Below are 8,512 nucleotides of genomic sequence, written 5' to 3'. Positions count from 1 at the left end.
AATACCCTATATATATATATATATACCATATAAAACACCCAAAAGAACAATCATTCGTATTATTTATACAAATATCTGCCCGACCAGGCTCGGGTTTTTTCGGTTGCATTTAAACTTTGGAAAAGTTAAAAAAAATCCCAACATTGATTGTCCTTGCAAGGTTAATATCTTATAAACGACTGCGGAATTAAACTCGCCTTTTAACTCGCTTATTATGTAAAAAAATTGCATCGAAATAGATCCTTTTGTGACAGCTACGATGTCACAGAAAAATTCCAGAGTTCTTATTATCAACGTTAAAAAATAATTGAATACCCTGAAATACATTTACATAACAACTCTAAAACATACTATAGCCAAAAAAACCATTATCAACAGTTAAGAAGAGAAAAAAAGAACTATCCTAAGATACCTTGCTAAATTATATTTTATACTATGATTTTTTTTATAAAAAACCACCCCTTTAAAAAAAATTTTTTTTTAATATAACAATTACACAAATGAAATTACATCAATTTAAATGAAAGCACTTGTAATTTTTTTAACTACTTGATGAAGTCTTTCGTAAATAATAATTTTTAAAGATACAGGGTGCTTAATTTCGCACGCGATCGTTTGCTTCAAAATCGACATTCAAAATATTGACAGAGCAGAGCTAGCGTATCAAATTAATGAGATTAAAGCTGTGTCAGGTTTGAGTTTACAATTGTTGTGTTTCGTGGTTAACAAATTCGTATTTTCAAATGGTTCTGTATGAAAGTAGTATTCGCACCCGTCAGCGTGGTAAAAGAGACCTTGAAATCAAAGCGCAAGAACGTCCGTCAGCATTTGGCAAAAACTGGAAACTTGCCCAGTTAAGTATCTCCTCCAGGAATCCTGATTAATTTTGTGCAACGTTCGTTCGTACTCGTGTATAGCGTATCAATTTTAATATCTATGCCAGCTGATTTCGACATCAGAATCGTACAGTAAAGTTTTGCTATAGGTATCTCAATTTTTCCTCAATTTCTGATAACAGTTGACTGCTCCCGGGAGTCGGCCTCCACGATATTTTTATTATGTTCGGCAACGGGATATTGCTTTTCAGGTTTCTGAAAATATTTCGAAACTCCTCCGGGAAGAGTAAACAATTTCATGTTATGTAACCATTGTTATTAATAAAGAAACTAATGTTTGCGCGATCAATTACGACTTATTTTTAGTAATTTTTTCCAGCTTTTATTTAACTTGTGTTTTGTGGGTCAAATCTCGCAAGTCGATTTTAACGACCTTCTTGGGTTTTATTGACTTGAAATCCTTGCCTATGTCGGTCTGTCTGCTGCCGCTGAACTGATTTGTATTAAATTTGGTATGAAGATAGTTTGAGACCCTATCCTGCTTAGGAAGGACATGATATTTTTATCCCGGAAAAAGCTATTTTACGCGGAATAGCGAACGAACTTTCGCTGACGAAGTCGCATAGAATGCTTGTTTGATTTATTTTATGTGAGTTGGATGACAATGCAGGTCAAAAAAAAACATGTAGGTATTAAAAATGATTTTAACAAATCTTTAGTTCAGAAAACAGGATGTACGAGTAGTTGTATCGAATAAATTACTTACAACTATTTTATATTATCCTTAACTAAAACCACCATAAAAAATGATATTTTATATTTTGTATTCGCTGCATGACATTCGACATTTAGGTTCTATCTCCAGTGTCAATTACAATATAAAAAAATATCGCTTAAACTTAGAAACTTATTTTTTAACAGCTTCAAGAACTGCCTTGGTTAATTGGTATTTAGAAAACAACAGTGATAAAATCATACAGACAAAAGACAACGAATAGATAATAATAAGTTCTGTCTGGTTTTGTTTTATTTCGTCTGTAAAAATTACGCTTAAAATTAAGCAATGGTTTTAAACTTGTAAGATAGAGTCTCTAACTGCAATTTAAGATTCCTCCATTCTGAATCCAGCCCGCCTGGGGAGTTCAAACGACTTGTCTTTGGGTAAACTTCTGGCATTGTGTACGTTTATTTTAAAACAGAATTTGCGGTTACACTATTTGGAAGGACGAAGAGCTGGGATGTCTTTTAGTGGAATAAAAACTCGTATTTTTGACTGTCCTACATAATTCATTTCGCATAAAGTATTCATGAAAGTTTTTTGACGTAAATAATTAGTTACAGAATTTATGAAGAACGTAGAAAAATAAACTGAAATACGTATAGGTATATAAAGTTATTTTTAGGATAGTTTTACTCCAATTGTACCTATTTCTTCAGTCATTAAGAGTTTTTAAGTATTATCTTTGAAAAATAAATTGAAATGAATTGGCATATCACTAGAATTGCTCTGTGCGTGTAGGCACATTCAAAGAAACTGGATCGCATCATCATCATCATCATCATGTCAGCCGGAAGACATCCACTGCTGGACATAGGCCTCCCCCAAGGCTCTCCACTCAGACCGATGTTGTGCTTTCCGCATCCACCGCGATCCCGGGACCTTAACCAGGTCGTCGCTCCATCTGAATCGCGTACCACGTTGGAACCTTTGTCATTCCACACACTGACAAAGAAATCATAGCAAAATTGATTACCAAAAGGTCCACCTTGGACACCTGGTACACGATTTAGATTCTGCACAAGTAGTTAATATTTAAAAAAGTAAACCAATGCAACCAAATTAGTCAAAATGGCCTAAGCCGTTTATGCTATAGCAAGGTAGATAGGATAGCTATACTTACATACATGCTTGATATTGAACAAAAAATCCGTTTTAAGCGTCGTCACCGTAGTGCAAATGATATAAAGTGAGGCCAAGTTCTAAAGAAGCCTTATATTCAAAGGACAATGTGAAGACAATGTAAGAATATCATTTTTATTCGAGCGTTGGCTTTATGACAGGTTAAATTAGCTTTTTTATGCATTCGCTGTTTTTACGAGATAAGTTTGATGTGTTAGAATTACATTTTGGTGTACTAAATGTGAGATTAAAGTTGAAAATGAGCTTGGGATTAATGTTAATGGTGAAAAATTGTGCAGACCTTGGAATATGAGTTAAAAATCGGTATTCAAATAGTTTGAGTTACAGGATAGACAAAGGATAGTTTTTATTCCGGAAAATTGTAAAGCTCCCGCGGGATATAAATGATTTCTACGCGAACGGAGTCACGGGCAACAGCTAGAAACTAAAAAAAAAGGTAGAAAAAAAAGTACAAAAATGTTTCTCTACTAACTTCAACCTAAAATGGCGCGTACATTTAAGAACAAACATTATCATGTACGAACAGGGCTATCACTCGTAGACACTGCTCGTGACAAAGGGTTCCGTGATATCAAACCTAAATGTAACGAGCCAGCCCTGCGCGTTCAATTCGCGAAATATACAATACCCGGAATGTAATCAAATAGGCCAGGCGAGGCGTTTTGCATTTGAAGGGTCCACGGAACGAATATGCCTAGTCACCTTTTTCTAATTTGATATTTTAATCTCAAAATGTAGAGCTCACAAAATACTATGACTTACCACTGAATAAAATAATCTGAAAACAATATAAAATCTATTTTTTTATCTTTTAAATAAATAACCATAGTAATATGTTCGTGATGACTAACTTTAAAACCGCTATATACTCAAAAGTTGATTAGGTGACTAGACACGTTCTTTCCGTGGACCCTTCTTTAATGAAGGGAGACCACTGCTTGTCTTTTAAAATAAATAAATAAAATATCATTTTTCTTTTAACATGAAATTGACCTAGTTCCCAAAGTAAGGCTTAGCAAAAGTTGTGTCTTTACTGTAAATCTACTTCAGAAATCGGTGTTGGTGGAGCCTTTGATCGGAATAAGGGTTAAAACGGAGGTCTTCTTAGCGGAGGTGAAGGCGGAGGATAACGGAGGCGGTGGCGGAGGTGAAAGAAAAAGTGGAAAAAAATATAAATTGGTCATTTACTAAATTAAAAGATAGACAAAAATGTTCATTTAAAATAGTAAGGTAAATACTTTTTTACAAGAACTAGTAACGATTATATTTTATAACAAACACGATAAAAATTAAACTATAAAGTATTCTCTGTTACCTCTTCACGCTTAAACCGCTAAACCGATTGAGATGAAATTTAGTATAGAGATAGTTTGAGTCCCAAGAAAACACATAGGATAATTTTTATCCTGGAAAATTGCATAGTTCCCGCAGGAGAGCGACAAACGAATTCTACCTAGACAGAATCGCAGGCAACAGTTAGTTGTAAATGCGAACTACTAGCTGCTATCCTGTGACGTTGTCTGGGAAGAATTCGTTATCGTGCCCCCACAGAAACTTTTCGATTCCCGGCATAAAACTATCCTATGTCCTTTTCAGGGTTTAAACCTCCTTACCAAATTTCATCACGAACGGTTGAATACTTTTAGCTTTAAATCGTAACAAACGAACATACAAACGTTCGCATTAATGTTATTGTGAGGAAGTTTTAATTGTATTTTAAGCGTTAACGTAGTTAAATATTGAAAATCTTATATAAAAAGAATCTTCAGATTTTTCGTAGTAGAAAAGCAGCTCGTTTTTCGGACTAATCGTTTTAGGCATATTATTCATAGTAAAGTGTCACCAGCAATTTATGCCAACACCAACAGTGATAAACGACGGAGAGATAAAAACTTAGGCTCCATAATAAAGACGTTTTGCGTGCCTCTGTATAAATGGGTTGGTGTGCAATTTATTTCTATTAAATGGATGGATTTTTTCACAAAGCTGTAACTAGGTCCCTTTTTGCCATTTTCCTATGAAACCCTAAAACGTGACTACGTGACGTCATTGCATTTAAATCACTTTAAGCACGGTACACTGTATCTTTTGATTACGTAGACTTAGAAATTTAATTTTTCCAATGCTTTAAGGACTAAGTAGTAGTTTTAAATATTATTACATATAAATTTCACCTTGATACTCCTGAGAAAAAGGGTTTTGACAGACATACTAACGGACAACACAATGATCCCAAAAGAGTTCCGTGTTTTAATACATAATATAACATTACTTTGCATAAGTAGATAAGTATTAAACAGTATAATAAACATGAAATGATTATTTTTATTGTCCATATTGTTTTGTTTACTGAACCAGATCTGAGAAGTAAACTATTATGTGAAAATATCTATTATTGGGCTGTTATAAAAAAAAAACTAACATCGAAGGCTAAGGTTACGCTTCGCTCCCGCCTGTAAGGCCCGGTTGAGTAAAAAAAAACAATTTATTTACTCAACCAGATCTGAGAAGTAAACTATTATGCGAGAATATCTATTATTAAGCTGTTATACGCTCGCTCCCCGCTTTTAGCTTAGCTTTGCCCTGACCAAGCTAATTCACTCGCGTGATAAAATTATGCGAATTCATTTTATAAAAATTAAAGTTATAGTTAATAATGCATATGCTAAATAAGTGTTACGCCTTATAAGCAAGATCGAAGTTATGCACAATTATGTTATGCCAAATCTGTTATGCAAAGTCATATTAGTTAATGCGAAATAAGGGGCACCCGCCTTTTCTTTTTACAGTACGGAACGCTAAAAACACGTATACAGTTTGGGAAGATGATGTTGATGTGGAATCTAAATATGAGCATTATGAAACCGTACGAAAACACTCCATTTCTGCATACTCAATCATAATTCAACATTATTCACCATTTACCATTTTCACGTATTTTTCTTTCCAACAAGCCGAAACAACAGCCCCATTGAATATTCATCCTTCTATTTATTTACATAAAGGATATAATAATCAACCGAGGGGGAGGGGGAATTATGACATCATGATGATGGTAGCAGCCGCAGGCTGTTTGTATAAGACGTATAATGTAAACAATTTACCGGAAGAGGCCTGGATTTACGAGGACTGTGTTATTGGTTTGAAATTTTGTACGTAAAAACCTGAATATTTCTTAGTGTTACGTGAAGGTATACTTGAGTAGCTAATAAATAATCGGTGTTCCTTCTTTCACAGACAGAAATTCACAGAATTTCGTTTGCAGAAAATGTTTCATATAATATTTAGTCCTTATTTTTTTACTTCGAATATTATTGTTTCAATTACTAATTACTTGAATGAAACATATTTAATATAAAATAATTCAATGAATTTTATAATGAAATTGTTTTATTAACAATTGGGTCAACCATAGAATTCTTTTTTAAACTTTTTTTTTCGGTGTATTTATTCACAATATTTTGTAAAAAATGTAAAAATAGACGTTATGTTGTCCATTATTTAATAAAAATTAACACATTTTAATATATTAATTTTATGTAGGTTAGATTTGGTTACATTAGAGCTGTGACTCTACCTAAAGCGAATCGCTACTAGAAAAGTAGGTTAGGTTAGGTTAGAACTGTGACCCCACCAGAAAGCGAATCGCTACCAGAAAAGTAGGTAAGGTTTAGAACTGTGACCCCACCAGAAAACGAATCGCTATCAGAAAAGTAGGTTAGGTTAGAACTGTGACCTCACCATAAAGCGAATCACTACCAGAAAAGTAGGTTAGATTAGAACTGTGACCCTACCAGAAAGCGAATCGCTATAATTCCGTTTAGGAGGGTATGCATTTTGTCGCAGGTATGAATAAAACGTTTAGAAACTACCACCACATGAAATGTTTTTCTTTGTAATAAGTTTTATATCAACTAAATAATATAAGAATAAAGAATATTTGATTTATTGTTATTCTATGAAATGAATACCTAAATAATGAATTTTATTTGTAACAAAAATCAATAATACAAATTTCTTCAAAGTAAGTATTTTATGTATTGATTATTCTATGAAACAATAATATGAGAAAAAAATCCGTTAAACGAAATTCTAATAAAATGCTGTCTGCGAAACACCTAGTATACTAGGTATTTGCGGGACATTAATAACCTAATCATAACTGACGCAGCTCGAAGAATGTGAAAATTGACGTGATAATGGGCGGGCTACATCTCTCGAAGAACAGATTACCGTTGGGGGAGAAAAGTCCGCGACTGGCGACGACGAACCGGAAGACCCGGAAGAGTTGCCTAGCTAGATGACAATGTACACAGTGAACAAAAGGTACAATCACTAAAATAAATTGTATTTTGACGACTGGATGGCCAAGTGGTTGGTGAACCTGACTACGAAGCTTGAGGTCCCGGGTTCGATTCCCGGCCGGGGCAGATATTTGTATGAATAATACGAATGTTTGTTCTCGGATCTTGGCTGTTTAAAATGTATTTAAGTATGTGTTTATCTATATAAGTATGTTTATCCGTTTGCCTAGTATCCATAGTACAAGCGTTGCTTAGTTTGGGACTAGGTCAATTGGTGTCAAGTGGCCCATGATATTTTTTTATTTTTTATTTATGATTAAATTCTAAACAAAAACATGTTTCAAGTTAGTATATAACAATAAACTCTTTATTTAACATAAAGGAAACACAGGCGTATCAAGTTCTATTTGAATTTGGAACTTTAGGTCTTTTTCGGTTAAAGCCAGTTTAATTTCGGTTAAATTCCAAAGAGTGCCGAATAAACAGTGTATTCTAAAGGACATGCGAGGGTCTTTGAGATCGTAATAATGCCGACAATTAACGTCCCCGCCGCACGTGAGTCGTGTTAGAAAGAACCTTTTGGAGAGGTGTAATTATGGATCTCGAGTAGGGTCACCAAAATTGAAAACAATTTTAAATTATTCACGGTTAATTATATTAGAAACTGGCTGTTATCCACGGCTCTTCCTGCGTTGTCTATAAGATCTAAGTAGCAGTCGAATAGAAATTCCAAGATTTTCTTCCAATGAACATTCCCAAAAGTATATACCAACTCCTCATCGGTTTCTTCGATGACAGCGACCCTAAAAAGAACTATTCTATAAATTACTCCTATTATAGGCTCTGATATGGCTAGCTAGGAGAAATTTACTTTTACATATATACTCTCCTACACGCGCGTAAAAATACAGTTGCGTAGCTGAGTTGTAGGTATTTATTGTCGGTGGCCGATCGTGAAATCCGGATCAAGAAATTCCTAGGCATATCACGCTGTATCTGAGAAACAATACGGCAGCGGCCGGCGAAGTGCCAGCACCGATATGGCGGCGTTTCATGATATGCCTAGGAATTTCATGATCTGCCTAAACGTCACTAGGCAAATCGTTAAACGGTGAGTTTTTAACGATATGGCGGATGTCCCTTACCCAATTCATGAAATGGCGCCATTTCACGATATGCCTAGGGATTTCCTGATTTGGCGGATTTTACGATCGGCCGCCTACATATAGATGTAGGAAGACTTAGGTCATTCTTTACGTAATTAGAGTAGACCTATCTCGACTACGTAGTGCTCCTCTTTTCTGTCCCATGACAGGATTTATCTCGTCTCGTTGGCTTTGCTTTAGGTATTGTAAGCTAGTTAAAAATATTATTTCATGGCCTCCCGTCAGTCTTTCCCGCACCAAAAGCTCGGAAGACATTCTAAAATTATCCAACACCGCTAATGAGCT

The sequence above is a fragment of the Choristoneura fumiferana genome, chromosome 3, assembly GCF_025370935.1.
Source record: "Choristoneura fumiferana chromosome 3, NRCan_CFum_1, whole genome shotgun sequence".
NCBI lineage: Eukaryota > Metazoa > Arthropoda > Insecta > Lepidoptera > Tortricidae > Choristoneura > Choristoneura fumiferana.
The sequence above is the reverse complement of the archived record's forward strand: the minus strand, read 5'-3'. Positions refer to the sequence as shown.